The 21579-nt window shown below is 40.8% G+C and overlaps 1 protein-coding gene across 2 annotated transcripts in view; it reads left to right on the top strand.

Annotated features, from left to right (window-relative positions):
• Positions 1–4355: 4355 nt before the first annotated feature.
• Positions 4356–21579, top strand: part of tanc2b (tetratricopeptide repeat, ankyrin repeat and coiled-coil containing 2b) — a 117127-nt gene continuing 99903 nt past the window's right edge. For both annotated transcript variants that reach the window (XM_026351722.1, XM_026351723.1), the window contains exons 1-2: positions 4356–4718; positions 16187–16287. The gene's annotated coding sequence lies outside the window, so the exon portion shown is untranslated. The remainder of the gene's footprint in view (positions 4719–16186; positions 16288–21579) is intronic.

Raw genomic sequence — 21579 nt, 5'->3', positions numbered from 1 at the left:
TGACGTACTTGACTGTGAACTGGCATCCTGCAGGCTGCGAGTGCTGAGAGAGGAGCTAGAGGAGGCTGAGGTCAATGGAGAAACTGTCTTTGTAACAGTAAGCAAGTCTCTCTCTAAAAATGTGTCCTCTCAGGAGGCGAATAAGTCGTCATGATGCTCTTCAGAGTCAGTGGACAACGTATCACATGTGAGAAAATGTGGCATAGTAATGGTACCTCCCAGTAAGCAATCCAGAATCCTACCAGTGGAGGGACACTTGGACTCTAAAACCTCCTCTATATCTTGGCTTTGTGATTGTTTGCTTGCTTTCTCATGGGTGGATCTGTTTAATACACTGTCTCTGGCATGATCAGATCTGTGCTTGTTGTGCAGGTTGCATTACTGCCTTGGAAAAAGAAGATAGAGAAAAGATGTGTTAAGAACAAAATCTAATCTACTGGTTTGCAATAAAACACAGCCAGTATCAAATAACAGTTAATATTATGAAATAGTATAGAGGAAACAAAATAAGAATAAAACAAATGGATTTAAAAAACAGTTGGTGAGAAAATCGTCTAGTGCAAAATGCACTCTAAAAACTTATTTCTGGATGCAGGGGGACTTGCCTTTTCTCTGTGGGGGATCTTTGAAGTCTTTGCCAGCTCTGCAGGCTGGGTTCTATTGGAGATAGCTCGAAGGCAGGACACCAAGCCTTTGTTCCATGGGTGCCCTGGTTCAGACGAAACACTTTCCCCAGAGCTGCAGGGGGACAGTTGTTGGTGGAAGGCAAAGATGTTTTTCAGTGAAATACTGACTAGGGAAGATGTAATACTTGGAAGCGGTATTGGATGCTGTTATTATGCAACTATAGTAACACGTTCTTTCTAATTCCAGATGATTTAAGTTCTTATTGCTGTGGTGTCACCTCTGACATTTCCTTTGCAACTAACATGGACTGTGAAAGTGTCAAAAAAGAAGTTGGATGCCTTGTTTCACCTGTCTCTGCCCCCTTTTCTGTCCTGATTCTGACTCTGACAAAACACTAATTCAAAAGAGGCAATCATACAGTTTAAGACAAGGAAGAAAAAATATACCTGATGGTCAGGATGTGTCCTTTGAACCCTTGCTTCCAGTTTTGAGTTACCAAGCTTAAATATAATGAAACTCACAGAGTCTAGGACATAATCACAGCATAAGAGATGACGGCTAGCTAGTGTGGAACCATGTTTGCAGACTCAGATATCATCAGGTGTGATAATAATAATCCTGGGAAAGTATAGTAAGGTATAACACCTGTATGTTCTGTCAGGTGTTTTGACAAGGTGAGTTTGCGTTAGCTCTGCAGCCAGTAAAGGTAATGTTAATGTTCAACCTCACCTGCACATTTATCTAATGTTACAATTTGTTTTTTGACAAAATAATTTCTGGTTTTGCTATGAACTAAATATATGGTGATATATGGATGAGTCTGTTGCCTATAGCATTAGGACATGACAATTCATGTCTGACTTACTCTTTGAGACAGATGAAGACAGTTAGCTAACATGATATTGTGAAGTTCACCTCTGTAAACATCCCGCTGTAGTTTGATCCAAATGACGTGTTACCATGGAGATTTCCTGCCACTTCCTAACGGGCTCCAACAAAGCAAACAGCGACTTTTGTCGAGTTTTGTTTTTCTTTGGCCCACATATCGTTTTAGTGTAGTTATTGTGTGAGAACAGCCCGGGGGGCTTTGTCTTTTTATATGTCTGACTTATTAAATGAGCAAATCAGCTCATTAGGCGCCCTTTCTCTCCATAGCAACTGTTGCTATGCATACTGTTGCTACTGTACATGAGAGTTGGAACATCCTGTGATTTTAGATAGTTGATGTAAGAAGTGATGGAAAAAGTGCTCACATCTGAGTAAAAGCAGGCACCACGGAGCTTATTAAAGGTTCTCAGCTGCTTTAACAACCTTATTTTATTATATTATTATTTTAACAACTTTATTAACTGATACAAACTTATTTCATACTATTCAGTAATAATACATCACTTGTTATTGTTTAATTCCAATTTGCATAAAGAAGCACATTATTCCCTCTGTATTGCACTTAAAGACTGTACATGAATAAATGTTCTTAGTTACTTGCCACCCCTGTGAACTGTTTACATTTACATCTGCAGACTTATTATAATGGAACAGTTATTAATTTATGAGCAGACATTCATGCAAATATAAAAATATTACATACTGTATGTGAGCAGTATTGTAAATGTAAATAGTGAATGTAAAAGCTGTTTGGAAATTGGCTATTAATATGATTTTAACTACAGATTATTTACAAATCGTGTGTCAAGCTGATCCAAAACTGTAGCTTAAACACGTTGTAGCCTCTGAATAATTTATCATTTATATCATTTCAAAATACTGAACTTCTGTCTAGATTTCTTGCTCCTCGTGTCACACACACACACACACACACACACACACACACACACACACACACACACACACACACACACACACACGATTGGCATGACATCTGAATGTGGTTTAAAAGCTACATACTGCCATCACACGTACAATAGCTGCGTCAGACTAGCTAAAACCCCAGTAGATTAGCAGAAGATCCAGGGCCAGGCTTCATTGAGCCACTGTCTTATTTCTCTGACTCCCCATGACTCTTCTGATCTCCCTGCAATCTTGTGTTAGCCTCCATTAATCTCACCTACCCTTGCAGTCCGTTAAAAAGAGACTGGGCCGCACACTCGCATTTACTGTTTTCATTTATATTCAGACAGAGGCAGAGGAAGCACTGTGCAGGATTTGACTCTATACCAGTGAAAGCATATGTGTTTCCAGAGGTGGGATAGAGGCTTAACCACTTGGCTATCTGTGACCACCTCATCCATCACACTGACACACACATGCACACAGTGTCAGGAACTCTGCAGCAATGCCAGTTTCCAGGGTCTCCCTCAGGTATTTCTCATTACCATTTGCAAAGAGGGAACCTTTAAAAGTACAAATAGATCCCTTGGCATGTTTGTTATGTCTGCCAACTGAAGGATATATTTAGGTAGTTCGCTTCGAAACAAGGAACTATGACGGTGGCATATGGTAACAAAAGACTCTTCTCGACTGCATTTTTAACATCACACTGTTTTTAGATATACACTAACAGAGGACACCTTCCACCCACCAGCAGGATGATAAGTGAAAAGTCTGATAAGTGAGCACTGAAGATAAACAGACACCTAGATAACAATGTATACGAGGGTGTTGTTAATTTGTCAGGACAAAGTTGATTGTTCTTGCTGCTGCTGTATCCGTCAACCAACCCTCACACAAGAGGACAAAGGTCACAAAAGTGTAGATTCAAGATTCAAGAGATTTATTTGTCACATACACAGTTATAGGGGCAATATAACTAGCAGTACCATGTGAAGCATTTGCTATTCTGTGTAGACTTGTGTAGAAGCAGCTGCAATAAAGAGTTCTGCGTCTTAAATTAATAAATTCTCACACAGTGAGAGAATAACAAGAGTACAGCTAATGCCCGAAAAGCACATTATCATTCAACAATCGGCCCAAGTCAGTGGTAAATAAAATGTTGTTTAAATCACCAGAAGCACAATTATAATTGTTTTCAAAAACATTTTTGCTTTAAATGACCCTTAGCCACCAGTAGGCTATTAGTTTAATTAAGACAGGCAACACTGAGGTCTCAAATCCGGTTCGGTCAGCTGAAGCCGTTTAACTTGCCACTATCAAGCACTGTGTATAGTTAATTTTACCTTACACAGAGTCCATGACAGTAATTCCAGCTGATAGATGGGCTTGTAATTTTATTGACTGATTGAGGGGGAGGTCAGGATCATGCATGACACTTGCCAACCTCTTCTCCATCTAGCATTTCAAATGTCAAATGTCATGGGCTGCAGGGGAGAGGAACTGAGATTGATTGGCATCGACCTTGTTTCTCTTGAATAATTATGAATGATTTAGGTATTAGTGCCTCCTTGCATCATAAATAATTCATAAGGCCAGCCGTCCACCCCCACTGTATGTTTGTTCCTGCATGGGCTCAGTGAATTCGCCTGAGATTTCAGCTGCATCAGCTGCTCATAAACTGATTAATAGCGAATATATACCAGTGAGCAACATAGGGCAGAAACAATGAGAAACCTTTCGGTGTATTCTTGTGCATTTTTGAAGTGTATTCTGTGTTTTGTTTCACTGCTTCACACCAGGTGTTCTAAATGCTGCAATTGCTGGGGATTTTATTTTGAAAAACGTCACCGGAAGTGCTCTATTTGACAGTTTAAAGTGACTTGACCCTGCGATGGGCAGGTCAGCGCTCCATGTTGCAGCGCTGCGTGGCACTGGCACTGACTGGCTCTCACTGAACCACGCACACACGCCGTGAACACCCCCGGCTCTTGGCAGATTCTGCGGCCGAGCAGCAGCTGTCAGTCCGGACGCTGCTACCTGCTGCAGACCGAGCTTGCGCCGCGTACTCCCATGGGTGTCGCTACTGTGACGGTCTCCTGCATTTGGACCGAGCGCAGCGGCTTTGATCGGTGCAGTTATTTCCAGAGTCACTCGCTCAAAGCTGTGTCGAACCGACTGGGGACGTGCAGACCGGTCGGCTGATCCGGACCGAGGAGCCGTGCGGAGCGCTGCAGCAGCAGAGGCGGCACGGATGTGATGAACCTGGGCAGAAAAACAAAGGTTCAAGTCTAGGAAAGGTAATTTGTCCTTGTTTTGTTCAGCAACTTGTGGTGCATTTCATCTGCACCTCTTTGCATTTAAAGTTGATTCTATTTTTTCTTATTTATTATAAAATCATTCTATAATAACCTATATTGCCTTCACCAGTATCCAGTCTATATGTTGAAGCTGCTCATACTGTAGGGGAAGCTCAGCCAGCCAGCCAGCTCAGCCAATAAACACCCCCAGCAGTGTTTAATGAGAGAAATGAGACAGACTTAGCTGGTCCTTTGTACACAATAACAAGCAATGTTTCGTCTGCAGACTGCAACATGTGCAACACGTTGTGTTTGTCCTCTCTGTTAATGATACATAGAAAGGACATGTGGAGATGTCCAAGACCAGGTAGGCTGCCTCAGAATTTGCACTTTAAAGCTGAGATCTAGCTGTAAACTGCTGAATGGATAGTCTGCGTATTATGCAGTCTTTTGACTTATGTGGTTACACATAAGCGCGACTTATCCTGTATGAATAACCTATATTCACCATGAACCATCTCAGTGTAAAGAGGGGGTTGCCCACCCAGACAACAAGGTGTCCATAAAGTGAAGGGGTTTATACGGAGGAAGCTGTTCTTACTTGTTCAGTGGCTCCGGGCCAACACCTACCTCACTCTGCACAGCCTATTATCTGACATCTGGTCCTTCTCGACAGGGACTTATGTGGTAATAGTATGTTTCAACAAAGACTGTTAATCTGGGTAATGCCTGTTGTTTAGAAGAGGAAAACACTTATTTCCCTATGATCACCACTCAACACTTTATATAGACCAAACCGAGTCTGGTTTGAATGGGTGAAGCTGTGACATGTGCAAACCTTAGCCGTTGTTTTAGATGTTTTGTGTTGTACATTTATACGGTTCGGATTTAACATTTGTAAAATGGAAGAACCGTCGCTGAGGAAAATGACATTTTTTAGGGTGTGTATTTACACACACACACTTACAATCGCAAGCTCTGCCTTTATGGCATCCAGAGAACTGCTGTGATAAAGCATTTATCACAAAAATAGGTCTGCAGACTGGTAAGATTTGGGTTCCAGCACTCATGGTTTTTATATGAGGCTCGAGATGGCTGCTGTCTCGCTGTACTTTTTTATCCAAGTTCTTGGTTGTCAGCTCGGCTCGGCACAGATAAAAGACACTCATCCTCAAAGCGTTCTCTCATCACATCAATGACATGCACTAGTTTCGCTTCTCTGCTGCTATCCCACTCCTGTCACACATCTGTGAACTCACAGTTTTGGAGGTTTTCCATTATGAGATCATGATGTTTTTTTGTTTTTTTTTAAGTCAACCAGCCCTAAACGTTTCGTCTTTGGTGTTTATCTATCACTGTTTTCCACAGTTTGAGCCAGCACAGTCCATCCTCTCACACTCCCTGGCAGAGCAGAGGTTAAAACAAAAAGATAAGAAAGTATACAAGACACAACCTTCAAGGGTATTTTATTGTTGGGAACAAGATTACTAATATTATTATCATGCAGCCCTCAGTCAGTATTTAATATTCAGTGTTGCTACACAGAACATGAAATTCAGTTTGTGTCTCAGTGGTCTCGCCTACTTGTGATATTGTTTTTTAAGTCAACTGGATATTTGGAAGATATTTTCAGTGTGTTTTAATAGAACTAATGACAATGAAGTTGTATAGTGCTGCATAAATCCCTGATTACACAGACGAGTCTATGAGACACTTTTAAGCAAGTTTCCTAAAATGACATATGCTTTTGTTCAACAGCTTATTTTGAAGCTACAGTATGTAATCTGGAAGTAACATCATGGCAGCTGGACGTCATTCTTCTTAGGTTGAAGCGTTTGCTACTCATCCAAGTAGCTTCATCAGTCAGACTGACAAAGCAGAACAGAACAGAGAGGGCTGCTGCAGCACATAGCTGGTATTATGTTTTAAATTGTTTCCACCCAACGAGATAAAACTTAACTTCCAGATATCATCACCTGGATCACTGAGAATCTTCAACAACTATAGTCTGTAACTTTTCAAATATTTTTAAAAATAGAAATAAAAATAAACTTGGTTCTGCCCACGATCTGACATGGCCACTGGAGTTCATTGCTGATACTCTGGTCAGTGCTGGTGATTTCAGCCCTGAAGCAGCTCTCTGCTCTGCTCTGTTAAAGATATGCACCTAGTCTGTTTTTGACCAAAGCCTTTTCTGGTATACCCTTGAAAAAAGTTCCAACTTCCATTTAGGAAGAGCGTTTCTCCATCTACCCCCCTCTGCAGCCTTTCAAGTAGGAGAAACACAAAGTTTCCCTCCTGCAGCCACTGGTTGTGAAATAGGTAGAAAATAATTACGAGAATCAGCATATTTTGTGTTTTGTATAACACAGCCACAAATCCTTGATCCAGCTATTGGGTCTGTCTGTGTGCTACAGCACAACAAAGTAAGAAATAATAACAGTAAATAGAAACCATTTAACTTAAGTAGGCTAGTAGGGAGGAGCAGACTGCTTTTGAGTTTCATGCTACCTTTAGCTTAAGTGTCATTCTAAACCATGCTGTTGTTCTACAGGGAATGGACGAATGGTTTTATTTGGAGAAAAGATACTAAAATTAATATTCAAGCATGTTCATATTCTAAACTGAAAGTCAATTTTGGAAAGATAATAAATCACTGATTAAAGAGGGGGCAGGCTGAGCTGAAGCTGGTACATCAGAAAGACAAATTACAACACGCCGTCATAAAATACCACATAAAATGTCTTGAAAGTTAATATTTAAGCTCTTACATTTCTTTTGAAGCAGTTTATAGACAGTTTAGACAACTACTGTACGCTAGTGAAACATATTTATGTAATGCTGCATTCTTAAGTGGTTGGAGTTAATTAAGAGACTTCTCTCTGCTCCTTCAGATATGAAAAGATCCGCTGTTTAACAAGGTAAAATCTGTGCATCCACAGCCAAACCAGACAGCAGTTGGTGTCTCTCTCTGAATCTTATCAGCTCTGAAAATGTGAGATTGTTTCCTCTACAGGGAATAAAGGTGTCGTCCTCAGGGATGTTTTGATTCATTTCTCTGAGTGCTAAGGCAAATGGCTCTCTTTTATGCAGCTGTAATCGGCAGAAACAGTCAGAAAAAGCCAAGACAGACTATATAAAAAATGCTAGGCATGCACATGGTTGTGTGTGTACTGTACATGTGTACTGCAGTATGAATTGTGTAATCATCGGTTTAGGAAAAATGCAGTGTAAAGGGAATTAAAATTGATATTTTTGGACATAATTTATTTCCTTCTTGGGCAGTAATCCAATTTAAGCCCCAAGACTGGGCAAGCCAGTCATTTTAGAAATGCAAGGCAAAGTGGCCACAGAGATAGAATCATGCTTTTTGTATAAAGATTAAATAAATCACAGTAAAACACAGTTGTACTAAATATTAGTACACTTAGTTTAATACCTGCGTCCACATTATAGTGCACTATACACAATGTATTCGATGTTTATATAGACCTTATAAATATTTTTTTGATCATGCATTAATGCGCCCAACAGCAGTTTTCACATGTTGAGAAATCCGTGAATAAAGATATTTTTCATAGCCTCTAAAACACTCTGAAATTGCCTCATTTAGAAGAAACGACAGCGCAGTGAACTCCTTTAATGAGGGACGGATTCTCCCCAGGCATGTCCCTCATTTTTTGGTGTGCCCCTTTGATTATGCAATAATGATGCGCAGAAGGCGCCTTCTTAGCGCCTCATTCTTTCTTGTTAGTGAACGGACTCTGAGGTGAACCAGGATGTTTCATCTTGGCCTTTCAGTTTCTGTGTAAGAGGAATAATGCTGCGGTGAGCTGTTGATCCTTTGGTCCGCGGTACTGTTGGGATTCACTGACATTCGCTGACTTCTGATGGGTGTGTTTTGACTCTGTTTCACACCTACTTGTACCACAGAGCCTTTGACTAGATGAAGATTTTGAAGTTAGTATTGGGAACCAGCCCTCTGTTGCTGCAGTTCAGACAATTGAGGCTGTTCTGGGGTATTATTTGTCACCAATACCACTTCATATAGACGTCTGTGGCTTTGTTACTGCAGAGTAGGGCTTCTGACAAAGCCACAACAAGAGTGCCGTAGTATTTTGAATATGTGCTGTTTGTATGGGAAAGGTCTGTAATTTCAAAAAAGCCCAAACCGAATAGATTTGACGAGAGGCGCTGCCGAGACTGTTTTGTATTTCTTGTACATGTTGTTGCCTGTTTCTCTTCAAAGGAGTTGGATATGCACATTCTTAAAAAATCCAGCAGCTCAAGCAGAAATACAGCGCGGGATCAAAGTGCTTCAGTGTTTTTGTCTGCTATATACAAGGGAGGCTATTCTGATATGTAGGCCTAGTTATGGTTTCATAACAATAAATGGGGGCGCTGCATCAATATATTATAACTTGAAGTTTTCATATTTTAGCCTCCCTGATTTTCGTAGCATTGGATTGTGTTTATCTGACAGAAGCATGTGATCATCACAGTAGTGTGGTTACTATTTATAAGATCTGCTGTTTTACATCAGAATAAATAAATGACTGATGGAAGTCTGGCACTTCTTTATTCCCTCTTACTTTCATCTGTACTTTACTGGACTTCCAGATTAAAACCTACTGGACGGCACATCTGATTTGTACAAAAGTTGGGGAAATATAAGTCACTGGCAGGTTTATAAACTTCATCCATAAACTTTATGCATTTGTACAGTAAATAGATCAGAGTGCGCTGTACTACGGGGGAAACATCTACCTGTGCAAGCTAACATTTGATCTAACAAGGCCTCTAATAACAATAATCATAATCACAATCAGCATTGACTTGCTGGCACACTGTGTTCTGTGTCTGTAAACCATAAATAAGGTAAGACACTCAGTGGAACTGGAGTACAGAACAATGGCTTCAGACCAGGAGCTACGTCTGGGATGTGTGGAATGGCACTTAGTTTGCACGTTTAGGTTTCATATTAGCAGTAGCTGCAGCTGCAGCTTTAATGAAATCAAGTTCATCACTTCTCTCTTAACAAGCAGAAGTGTTGCATGCATTCTTTGATGTGCACTGTCGCGCTACATTACCTGATTCTACCCAGGTGGTTAGATTGTTAGATAACCATGATTGGCAGTGTGACTGTATCCAATCAGTCTGCCACTCAAACTTTCCTCCAGGGAACCGAAGATCCCTGTTAGCCTATTAGTCGGCTGCTTGATCTGACCCCAGCTGCTGATGGCAGATGAATTAGTATTAATCAGACTTAAAGGATGTGTCTCATAGTCTTAACAACCAACAACCTTCACTTTCCAGTGTTGTTGGGAGCAAAAATAACTTCTGTTAACCCCTTCCATCATATGTTATGGTGAAAATGAATAGTTTTCCTAACCGAGATAGTTTCCCAGCTCTTTCGTCTCATGTAAACACAAGAGACTCATGTTCTGTATGGACCTCCCCTGATCAGCTGCAGCATCTGGTGTTACTTTTAGCAGATTAACAGCACGCTGAAAGCTGTGCATTGAAACTGTGAGCTATAATAGGTTCAGCGCAAGACAAATAGGGTTACCACAAAGTCACCTATTTAATGCCTGTATATTGACGCTGCTGCTGCCAAGGCTTTGTAATGTGATCTGTGGGCTGGTGTGAAGTTGTCAATGAAACACTAGTGCTCTGTTGTATCTAAATAGCTCCACTGTTGCGCTATGTGTGGCGCTCAGTGAGCAGTGGGAGATGGGCCTCAGCTCTGTGATGTGAAACACCATCAATGGGTTAACTTCATTATGATTTGCCAGGCGTTTTTGTGTCTGCAGAACACAGTGGACAGTTGTTGTTAATGCAGTGTCTTCCGCTGGCTTTGTGTGTTTAAATGGGGTGTGACAGCGAGCGTAGGAGTACAGGAGAAAATAATCTATGAGAAGTAGCATTGTTTCATGTCTGGACCAGAGCTGTTTTCAATGACACCCTTTGTATTAATGAACTACAACGAATAAATAGCTGTAAATCATAATGCCCAATGGTGTCAGATCTAAAAAATTCCAGCAGCTGAAGAGGAAAAGGGATCCAGCTTTAACAGTCTGTAGATGTAAGCATATCTCAGCTGCTTTAATGCGTTGATGATTAATTTTGCCACAAGACTAATTTAGTTCTAGTTTTGTCAACTATTATTTCCAAGGTCAACAATGAACTTATATTCTGAAATCTGACAAGTGAGCTAATATCTAGTGGATATAAGTGGTCTGGCAGAGCAAGCTGCCACCATTGTGTTCAGTTTTTGGTGTTCCTCTGACTTGATGACATTAGTTTGTTATCAGTTGGGTAATCTCTGCTTTTATATTTCATTATAGTTCAGCTTTATCTTATTGCTTTGTACCATTACACTATAGTCAAGCAGTCTGTGTTTTTATTGCTACTGTTTGGTTCCACGTCCATATACTAACTGTAATGTGATCCAGCATGAGCACAGAGAACTCTTCACAGAGAGAAAATTAGTTTTGTGTATGATGCAGGGTCTAATAAAAAACTTTGACTGTATTCTGTATTCTCAAATTCAGATGATTATTCATATGATTGATGAAATCAATCAGAGCTAAGTGAGTTGGACCTTTCTCTGCAGTCTGTCAGTCTGGAGCTCTGAAATGTTACGTGGCACAGTATGCAGGCTGTTTTTTAGACTAATTTTAGCCACACAATTGTGATTTACTCAGGCCAAGGTTGTTTAACTGAGGACACACACTACGACAAAGTGCATGTAAATTAAAGAGGTGTTTTCAGTTTTCTAAGTTCTATCAAACGTTGGGTAACTGACCACAATGTTTGCAGCTGCATTGGTTTGTCCCAAACGTCTCCACTGTAGCTTGACTATAGATTCTGCAGTACTCCAGCCCTTACTGGTGTTTAGTGTAATTTAAGTATAATGCACTTAGGCTAACACTGGGTTTTATAGAATCTGTATTCAGTATGTGTGTAAAGTCCATTCACAGCACCAGGGATAGTTTCAGTGAGTAGCTTGTTTTTAAGGTAGGGCAGTGGTCTAGCCTCCTGTTAGCCTCCAGTCACCAAAATATGTCCTTGTTAAGGCATGAGAGTTAATTCTGTTAACAGCAAGAACATAGAGTCCCCTATGAATCAGTCTAAAAATACTCCATACCACCTCTGCCCCAAGCTACTCACCGAGGGGCATTAGTAAAGCAGAGCTGCAAGAGTCTGGAAGAGTAAACATGCAAACATGCAGTGTGCACACTGTAGAGAAAGTACAGTGCTATACAATGGTATATTAAGTAATTTTGTTGTATTATACTTTTTGCTTATACTCTGTGCATCACCCAAGGTTTTTTGCCAGATTATTAATGCAAAATAAAAAGATTATGGATTTTAAGGATTGAGCTTTACAGCTACATAAAGCTGTATTGTGAATACAACTGCAGCAATGCTGCTGTGTTAATGCATCAATAATCACTTCTTCAACCAGGCAACTATTCTGGGAACTTTTTTGCTCTTTCACATGGTCATATTAAAAAAAATGTTTACCAAAATGTAAGGTTTGAAGGACGTATCCCTGATACAGTTTCTTGAAAGCTGTTTTCCCAGAGCTGAAAAGACACAGAGCACCAGCCTTCCCTCAAGGTCAGGGTTATCCACTTTCACAGTAGGCAACAGGAAGCCAGAGGAACTGCCATCAAGTACCTAATGAGCCTCTAATTGATATCCAGCTGAAAACCCCATAGAGTGTTAATTCCACTTCAAGGAAACTATATTATGTCCCCCATTCATTTAGCCAACAACACATAGGAGGGAGTGAAACATACATTTTTCACATGGAGTCACAGAGGTAATGAGCAGTAATGACACAGTAGCTGGTTAATAAAATTGTCACAATGTTGGTACAGGATGAATAACCCAAACAAGCACATTTATACATATAGATATGGGCCTGTATACCGTATATATTCTTTGTTAGTTGCAGTATTAGGGCTGAGTAATATTCCCATCATCTCCCACTCTTTTATGATATGTAACTGCTGTAATGAGATGGATTTTAAGAAAGGGGCTAATCTTAGGGAATGCTTTAAACCAGCTCCCTAACCAGATCCCATTCTCCGTGCTTTAAAGGCTCCAGCCCCTCTGCCAGCACAGCTCTCAGACTGTATTTGCCTGAACGTTTCATTCATCTTGATCAGCACTGAATAAGCTCAAGCTAGTTCTTTAAATAGCAGTGGCTGTAAAGCCACTGCAGACATTTCTTGCTTTGCATATAGACCAGCAGATGGCACGTGCTGTTCCCCTTTTAGGGCTAATGCCTGCTGATGAGTATATCTGTGTTAAAAGTTGCAGTTAATACACTAATGGCGTTGACACACACAGTGGGCAGTGTCGCGTCGTTCATTTGCAGTATGCTGAAAGTGAATCGGTGATGGTGTAGACCAATTCACCGGCTGATTTATGTGGTGCACTCTGGAGCACTGCTGCCATTACTGCGGTGATAGGGTGGTACTGAGCGCATTCACACTGAGCTTTGGTGACTCTATGAATGGTAATAACATCCATCAGTGCCCCCTCTGATGGATAAAGGTAAATTAGCAACGTGCATGAGTATATTTTTCATTCAGTCATGATAAATGAGAGAGCATCAATATGAAAATGCTTCAGCTAATTAGATACTAATACTGGTTTGGTTTAATTAACTGTTAGCATATGACTATATACATATAAACATAAATATTGATGTTTTTAATCCACTGAAGGTAAACATGCTGCCGTCTTTGCTTCTTGGAAAGATGTGCAGAGCACATGTTCTCATTTATGCTTCATCGACTCGATGCTTGTAGATTTTGTAGTGCATTTAGTTTTCCATTACTTTTGGAGAAGGCAATAACAGCTCATCTTCCAAACAGCAAAACAGCCATGAAGCGAAATAATTTGCATTCACTGTGGGAGAAATGATGCAGTGTTCAGTTGTTGAGGAGTTTTATCTTCACCTTTCGATCTGCTCCATGTCTGTGGAGGAGAAAATATGTTTAGGACCTCTTCTTTGTCGCTTTGTTTAACATCTTTGGTCACACAAAGTAAGGTGCTGACTGTTGTGGTACACAGCAACAAGAGAGAACTTATTAAAATATGATGAATAGTCATTGCAACATGAGAAGCATGAAAGTGAAAGTGTGTGTGAGTATCTGGAAACTCACTTCCTGTCTGCTAAGTGGTCTGAGGTGCAGATGACAGAAAAGCCTTTTACAAATTTTAAAGTTAAAGCTTGTTTATTTGTAAAACACTCATTGCAGTTTACTGCATTTTATGACCTCGGACTGAGACGTGGAATAAATATATTATTGATTTCGCTCGGTCTACAATACAACACACGATTACCGGAGTCATCTTATTAGCTCTGATTTCACCTTGCTGTAGTCTCCTGATGCCTTGTCCTGGCCAGTGTCAAAATTAATTGGTCATAACAATGACAGGTGATTTTTCTTTTTTTTAATGTAAGTGCCCTGTGTTTTATTTCTCAGACCTCTGGCAAATAGAAAATATGGTCAGGGGAGAACTTGTTGTGAGCGTGGAGACTGGTGTAAGCAGGCCAATTTGTCTGAGTACCTATTTCTCAAACTGGCAGAAAGACTCTTAGACAGAGCAGTGGTTTCTTCGTGATGTGAAGCCGTGTGATTCAGCCACTAGAAACAGGCAAACACCAAGTGCTAGACTTTACACAGAGGCATTTGTATTACATGGAAGCTTAATCGCTCACGTCCTCTGAGAAGGAGATGAGAGGGAAAGTTTAAATGCCATATTTCTCAGTGTAATGGGGATGTAGAGCGTTGGTCACATTATTTGTTTTGATCTCATTTCTGTCCTTTTCAGTTGATAATACAGAAACCCAGTGGACAAAGGAGCATTATGCATTCTGCCATATGCTCGAGTCAATGAGCTTTCTATGGGACTGAGATTTCTATGCATGTTTTTTCATACTGTTTGCCAGCTTTCGGTCCAACAATTCATATCATTGTAAACCAGATGAAAAAGCACTGGGAGTTGTTGTGCCCTCACTTCTCTTCTCATCATCATCTGGGGGAGGGGGGTTGCAGCTGCCCGGCCTCTGTGACCTTACGAGCTTCGAGTGACAAGAGGGTTCGACCTTGGGAAACGTCCTGTGTTTTCGCTGTGGCCTCTGCCATATTTCTTTAACCCCAATATAATATTCGCTATATTTCCAAGTTTTTCAGTCACGCACAAACAAATAGCACCTAGAACTTTTTCAAAGGTTTTGTTTGAGCAAATAATAAGAAAACAAATGAATTAAAAATAGACAAAAGTGCTTTTGTGTAGAGGGTAAACACTTTATTAGATCACTGTGTCAGATTTTCCTGAACAAAAATATTTAAGAATGATGGAGATCTGACTTTTTACTGCTTTTCATTGCTGTAAATGATTTAGACTCTCATTGGCTGGGTCGGTTTAATTACACTGTGTTGGCAACTCTGTGTAAAATTCAGATTAAGTCTTGAAGTGTTCCCTACAGAGAGCAATGTGCAAACCATAATTAGAAAGTGGGGAGAAAAAGTAATCAAATTCCATGTGACACCCTTGAGGAAACGTGATTGTTGTGTCTGAAAACTTTGTGCAGAAACAACATTGTGCTTTCTTTTTAAAATCTATGATGCAGTCGTCCTTTACGAGCATGGGGAAGTCATACACACTGATTCTAAGATTTGACAGAGGCAGATATGTGGGTTGCCTCAGGGACTCTGAAGCTTGAATGAATTTATTGCCTGTTTACCAAATACTTGAGCGGTGTTCTCATAAGTTAATGTTAATGTTAAAGACGAGTAACATCCTCTCTCTCCTTTAGTTCTCCATAATAACTATACAGCCATTTGTGTCTTTGCTTGATAACATGAAGAACTTCTGTGGACCAGTGTGGCTGAAATCTTTTGATGGACTTGCTGCATGTTTGGGATGTAGCGACCAAACATTTTTCTGTTTTACAGTGCGTCTGTTTCCCCATTATTCTGGTGTTTCTTATCACATGACTGCAGATGTCTCCCACACAGAAATTTTAATCCCCATCCTTAACTTTCCACCTAATTACATAATTATACATGTGGTGCTTAAGGACTGTGTGGCTCTTCATCACAACTCTGAATGCAGCACTTTATGCCAGATCCACCCTCTCAAGAGGGTGACAACTGTCTACTGTCCCAGTCTGCCCTCTGACAATCAGCCCTTGTAGCTACCCCAAACAGTGTTGTGTGCCTCACCAACTGCTGTTTGTTTTCTCTCTTGAAAAAAGATCGTCAGCAGTGCACTGAGTGAACAGTGACAGGCCAAGCCATCCGATGTATAGCTTGCCATTGCCATTGAGGCAGATGTCAGATTGGATCTGCTGTTTCTGCTCTGTGTCAATACAGGACTCTCTTGGTCCATTGCTCGGCTTAAGTTAAAGCGTTTTTTCACTGTGGTTGCCTTTGCAGAGAACTGTTGGGTGTCCCCTCTGGAGAGCACAGCCCAGAGAAATGTAGTGCTCCACTGCCCTCAAAGCCGGATTTGGAGACTTGCCTGCTGTCTACTCATGGTGAGTCATCTCTTAAGTTTTGTGGCACTTGAACCGGGGCCTCTTTACACCCACCCCTGCTTCACAGTAAGGTCATCACGTGAAGTAACAGTCACAGGACAATAGGTACATTGTTAACCTTGTCTTTTGCAGGGAGACCAAGGACAAGAAGGACTCTACAGCTTACTTTCTTTTTCGTTTCTTTTGAAGTGCATGTATTGTGAGCAAATGTATGAGTAGTGTGGTGATTTTTCTTTTTAACAAGAAAGAACTGCAGTTGCCATGAGTCAGCTTCCAGTTACCGTGGTTGCCTTATCAGTCAACTTCATCCTTACTGTTTCGGGAAAATATTTGTAGGCTTGGACTTGTTTGAACACGTCCCGCACCGGAAAACCGGTTGCTTATTGGTAAACCTGCAGGTTTACTCATCTAAAATAGTCTCTATTAATATTTTTAAAAAAATACTGCATGTCATCAAGCTAAATAAGCTGTTAATGGACTAGAAATACTGGATGATACAGTTGAGATAATATTGACAATAACAATAGAAAAGACACTCCAAAGCCTTTTAATTTAACTAATTTAAGATCAATGCCTGCATCCATTTTCATTGTGATTTTTTCCAGTGTATTTGATGGAAGTGCAGTCTTGTCTCCGTGATTTGCCTTTTGGTGCAGCCACGGTCCTCAGTATGACTTGGCCAGTAAAGAATGGAAGAAGTTTGCCAGTGATCTCTACACTTTTATTGCCTGGGTTAAACATTATCTCATCCACACATTATGTCTGTAATGTGTTTGGTTTTCCAAGTGAGTCTCTGAAGACGAGCAACTTCTGTCAGCTGTTAAAGGCACTGTGGAGCTCCACGGCTGCAGGTATACAGAATGACAGTCGCTGGCTCACATGTATGCAGCTGTGGCCTGTAAGATGCGGGCCGGCAAATGGAGTGGAAGAGTAGTCCCATTAAGCCCTGGCTGTCCTCTGAGAAAGAGGCTAGCAGCTCTGAGCACCGGCCTCTCGCTCACTGGCAGAAAGTGCTGACACAAATTTTTGTCTGACTAAAATGCCTTCTGACCGCATGACACTGGGTCTTTTCTTCCACTGAGATTTCATGGTTGTAAAGCCCAGGCTACACAAAAGACACACAGTATGTGAGCGCTGCTTAGGAGGTGGCATAAATTATAATTATACCATAAACTGGCCAAAAGGTCTGCATTACTCACATTTTAGAGAGTGAGGAAAGAATTTCTTTGTTTAAGCAGTTAATTGGGTTTACATGCATGAAACCTTTTGATTTTTCATCTGCTGCACATTACACATCCTGGGAAACAAATGAGATTTTGTTCTGCATGCCTCTCTGTCAGGCTTTCTCTTGTTTAAAGGCTTCACATATACACATCCTGAATACATATACAAATCCCGTAATTCGCAAGTGTTCTGGACCAGAGAAAGGCCGCCTTGTCCTTTTGGCCCGCAGCTTGGATCTGTAAGTTTGTGATTGATTTGGCAAGGCTTCTGTATTGGCCACTGGTGTGGAGACGCAGGAACATGACCTTCAGTTGTGCATGTCATTATATGGGATGTGCTGTTAACTTCTGGAAATTCTTGGTGTTTTTGGTTTCAAGTATATTTTTTCAAGACAGAAATGCTGTAATTACTCATTTCTTCAAGCCTCAGGTTCCAAAACTGTCCAGAAACTACATTTATAGGCTTTTTTCCAATAGTGTTAGTCATGATTTGACCAGTCAGATTCTTTAGGCAGTAAATCTCTGCTTCGTGCTGGGGGGGAAGATGATGAGGACGATCAGTGTTGTCAAGTTGGTGGACGGGATCTGAAGAAGATGGTTGTTCCCCAGTGGGGTGTGTGGGTGGTTAGCTACAGCCCACAGCTACTGAAGGGGAGCTGTGTCAAATCTGACACACTGAAACCCACAAATGCCAGCACTGACAGCGAATTGTGATGAAAACCAATTTACAGGCGAGATAAATCCTTTTTGAATTGTGGGGGAGCTGTCCTCCCTGGCTTGATCTTGTTGCTTTGGTTTTAGTCATCATTGCATGGTGGTAGGAAGGCTCGATTCTCTTTGGGCTGTGTTAAAATGTGTAGTCTCAAATCTTCCAAAGACTCAGAGCATGTGATCATAGTGTAGATGTTTCCACAAAGCTGGAGGGCTCAGGGAACACAATGACGGAAGCATCACACTGTTGTTTTGTCTTAAACATAACACAAAAGCCAATTTGGCTTTGGCTGGGTCCATGGTAACACACGGGTATAACTCATTTCTGTTTTCTCGCTACCACTGTTGGCTCTTCAATGGGAAACCAGTGCAGGATTTGTTTTCTTATCACTGCACTAACAGCAACTCCTTGGGTGTGGTGGTGCCCTTGGTATATCTGGGGTACAGCCAATAAACCCGCTAGTGTTTTTAATTTACTGTTGTCTGTCCCATCTCAAAAACAAATGCTCTAGTGTCTGCTGGCTTGCATCCCTATAGCGACAAGCTAATTGTCTAATTGTCATACAGCTTGTTAAAACATTTCAGGAAGGTAGTTTGGAGCTGGACGTGTTTGTCAGCTTGACCAGTTGAGATGGGAAACAGAGAATCCATCATTTTGGGTTGAATATCGAGACTTTTTAAATGAGCAATTCTGTCAGAATTCAAATGACAGATGCCGCAATGAGCAAAAGGTTGCTGTGTTAATGCATTTGAGTTGAAATCTGTAGCATTTCAAGAATATATATGCAAGCTTAACTTGTACATGTGAGTGTAGCCACAGTACAAGCCTTCAATTTATCAACAGATTCAGCCGTCCATCTTAAAGCCATGTCATTAGGCATGATTGTGCCTGGCTTGCATAGTCCACAGAGTACTCGTCAGGCTCCAACACACAAGTGAAGGGCACAGAAATCACTCTGTGCTAATGTATGGTTTGAGAAATAACATGGAGCTGGCAGCAGCAGCATGAAAAGCAAATCTGCATCGTAGTATAGACTGAGTGGTACCACAATTTCTTCCTCATTTCACTTCATGCATAATAATTGTAGGGGTAGAAGATAAGGGCCAGAAAAAATGGTGGTGAATTAATTTTCATTCTGTCAAAATTTGGACTTCTTTTCCACCCCTCCTCCTGGCATAACCCCATCTCAGTGTGTCCAGTCCAATTCCTTGAATTGTGTTTGGACATAATGCAGCAGGATCTTGTGGTTATTTCAGACTGAATGTGAGCAGACCAGCCTCATTCTGCAAAGTCAATCATGCTTTCTTAGTATTTAATCGCAGTATTTAGCATAATTAATGTGTACATGGGATTGCAAATATGCAGCAGATGCAGAGATAAACAGAGACATGAAGTTAGCATTTGGGCTTTGAGCAGATTCTTTAAAGTGACGTTCCTTTGGGACTGTGCATGCACAGGTTTGTTCAAAATCAGCTCCTCCTCTCGCATATCTGCCAGCCGTCATTGACATCTGGGCCCAGCTAGCAGCTGCTTCCCCCTCCCCCAGAATCGAATGCAACAAAACGAGCTGGCAGCAAACATACTTTGAAGGAGAGAAAATGATTTCGTAAGGCCACAGTGAATTTGTGGGTGGTCTCTATGGAACAGGGTCACAAGGTGTAGATTGACCTTTCATTTCTATTCTAGTCTACTCAAGTCTAGTCTGTTCAATCCTCACTATCGGAGAGAAAATTTGGTTAGATTTAATACAAAGTGCAGTAAAGCAGTAACAGCAAAAAGATAAAACTAAGTGAATTACGATTTGAACTGATTTTGTCTAGAAGGCCAAGATTATCTTTAACTCAATATGTTAGCAGCATCCAGATTTATGTGATATTCACTTAGTCAGAGCTTATCACCTCAGTAACAGACATGACTTCTAAAACCACCCACACACACGAGAGACATGCATGTGGTCAATGCCAGTTACTTTGTGGACGGAGTCCTTGGCCGGGGTTCATCACGAGGGTGTTCTGTCCTGCGCAGCCTTCCTTCATTAAGTCCAGTAATGAAACCAAAGTGTAAGCCTACAAGATTAACCCTTTTCAGGTTTTATTTGGTGGAGTTTTTCAGTGTCAGTGTGCACTTTTAGTTTGAAATGTATTATGGGTTAAATCACTTGTTGATTAGTGTAACTAAAAGAAACATGCATAACACAAACATGGTGGCACTTTATACTGTACATGTGGTAGACCTACAGTATAAATCTGGTTATTGCACTGTCTTGAGTGCTCTTGGCTGTAATGGATTAAATATGCAAACTTATGTACCAGTAGTTCGACCCAACAGAGTCATTGATGGACTTTTATTTTATTTCTCCTCATTATTCTAACCCATCTCCACAATCCCTCCCTACGGTCTCACTGTTTTTGCAATATTTACACTCAGTGTAGATAGATTGTGTCAGCTTTATACACAGTATCTCAAGAGGGCAATAGAACCTAGTTGTTTTTCTTTTGCTGATGTTTGCAAGGCCTGGCTCAGCCTGCTAACGTGCATGGCATAAGGCGTACGACCTGATGAAAGGAAGTCTTCTGTCTGCCTGTGACCTTCAGCTAAGGGGAAAGACTAGAGGTAACCCTGCATGTTTCCATCCACATTACATCTCTGCACCCTCAGCTGCTTTTTTCTTTAAGTCGGAAAAGTGCAGATTATATTTGCCACCTTAATATTTTTGATCTGATTGGTAGGTATAAATGCTTATTTTGTGTGTGAGGCCACATGCACACACATAAAAGCAGGTTCCTGCTGTGTCTGACTGCTGTTCTTCACACATTATCCCTAAGAGAGAATCCAGTATTCCTATTACAAATACAATGGCTTGTTTAAGTGAAATTAATGAGAACTAGACAGAATGAAGATGCCCTTTCTTGTATGTGCAGCTCATTAATTTTCACAACAGAGCCTCGTCAACCCAGCATTTTGGATTATTCATAATGACACAAGAAAAATAACTGTAATGTGACATGAAAACAATCAAAGTTATTTAATGAACTGACTTACGATAAGTATCTTTCAATTAAAACCTACGAAATGCATTGCTGCTGAATTGAAAATGGCATGGCTGATTGTGAATATCTTAAGACACTTAATATCATCTTCAGACCGTCGCCACGCTTTCTTTCGTAATTTCTTTAAAGCCAGGCTCATCGTATTATGTGGCTGTGAGAGTAAACTGCAGCTCCATTACTGATAATACGATAGAGCAGTAGAGTCTAGCAGACATTTACTGGTGGCCATCAAAGTGCCATCAAGAGTCAGTGGCCAACTAACACACTAATTGGGTCTCAGTTTCCGGTGGTCCTGTCTGTGCTTTCA

The sequence above is a fragment of the Anabas testudineus genome, chromosome 19, assembly GCF_900324465.2.
Source record: "Anabas testudineus chromosome 19, fAnaTes1.2, whole genome shotgun sequence".
NCBI lineage: Eukaryota > Metazoa > Chordata > Actinopteri > Anabantiformes > Anabantidae > Anabas > Anabas testudineus.
This window is presented reverse-complemented; position numbering and strand designations above follow the sequence as displayed.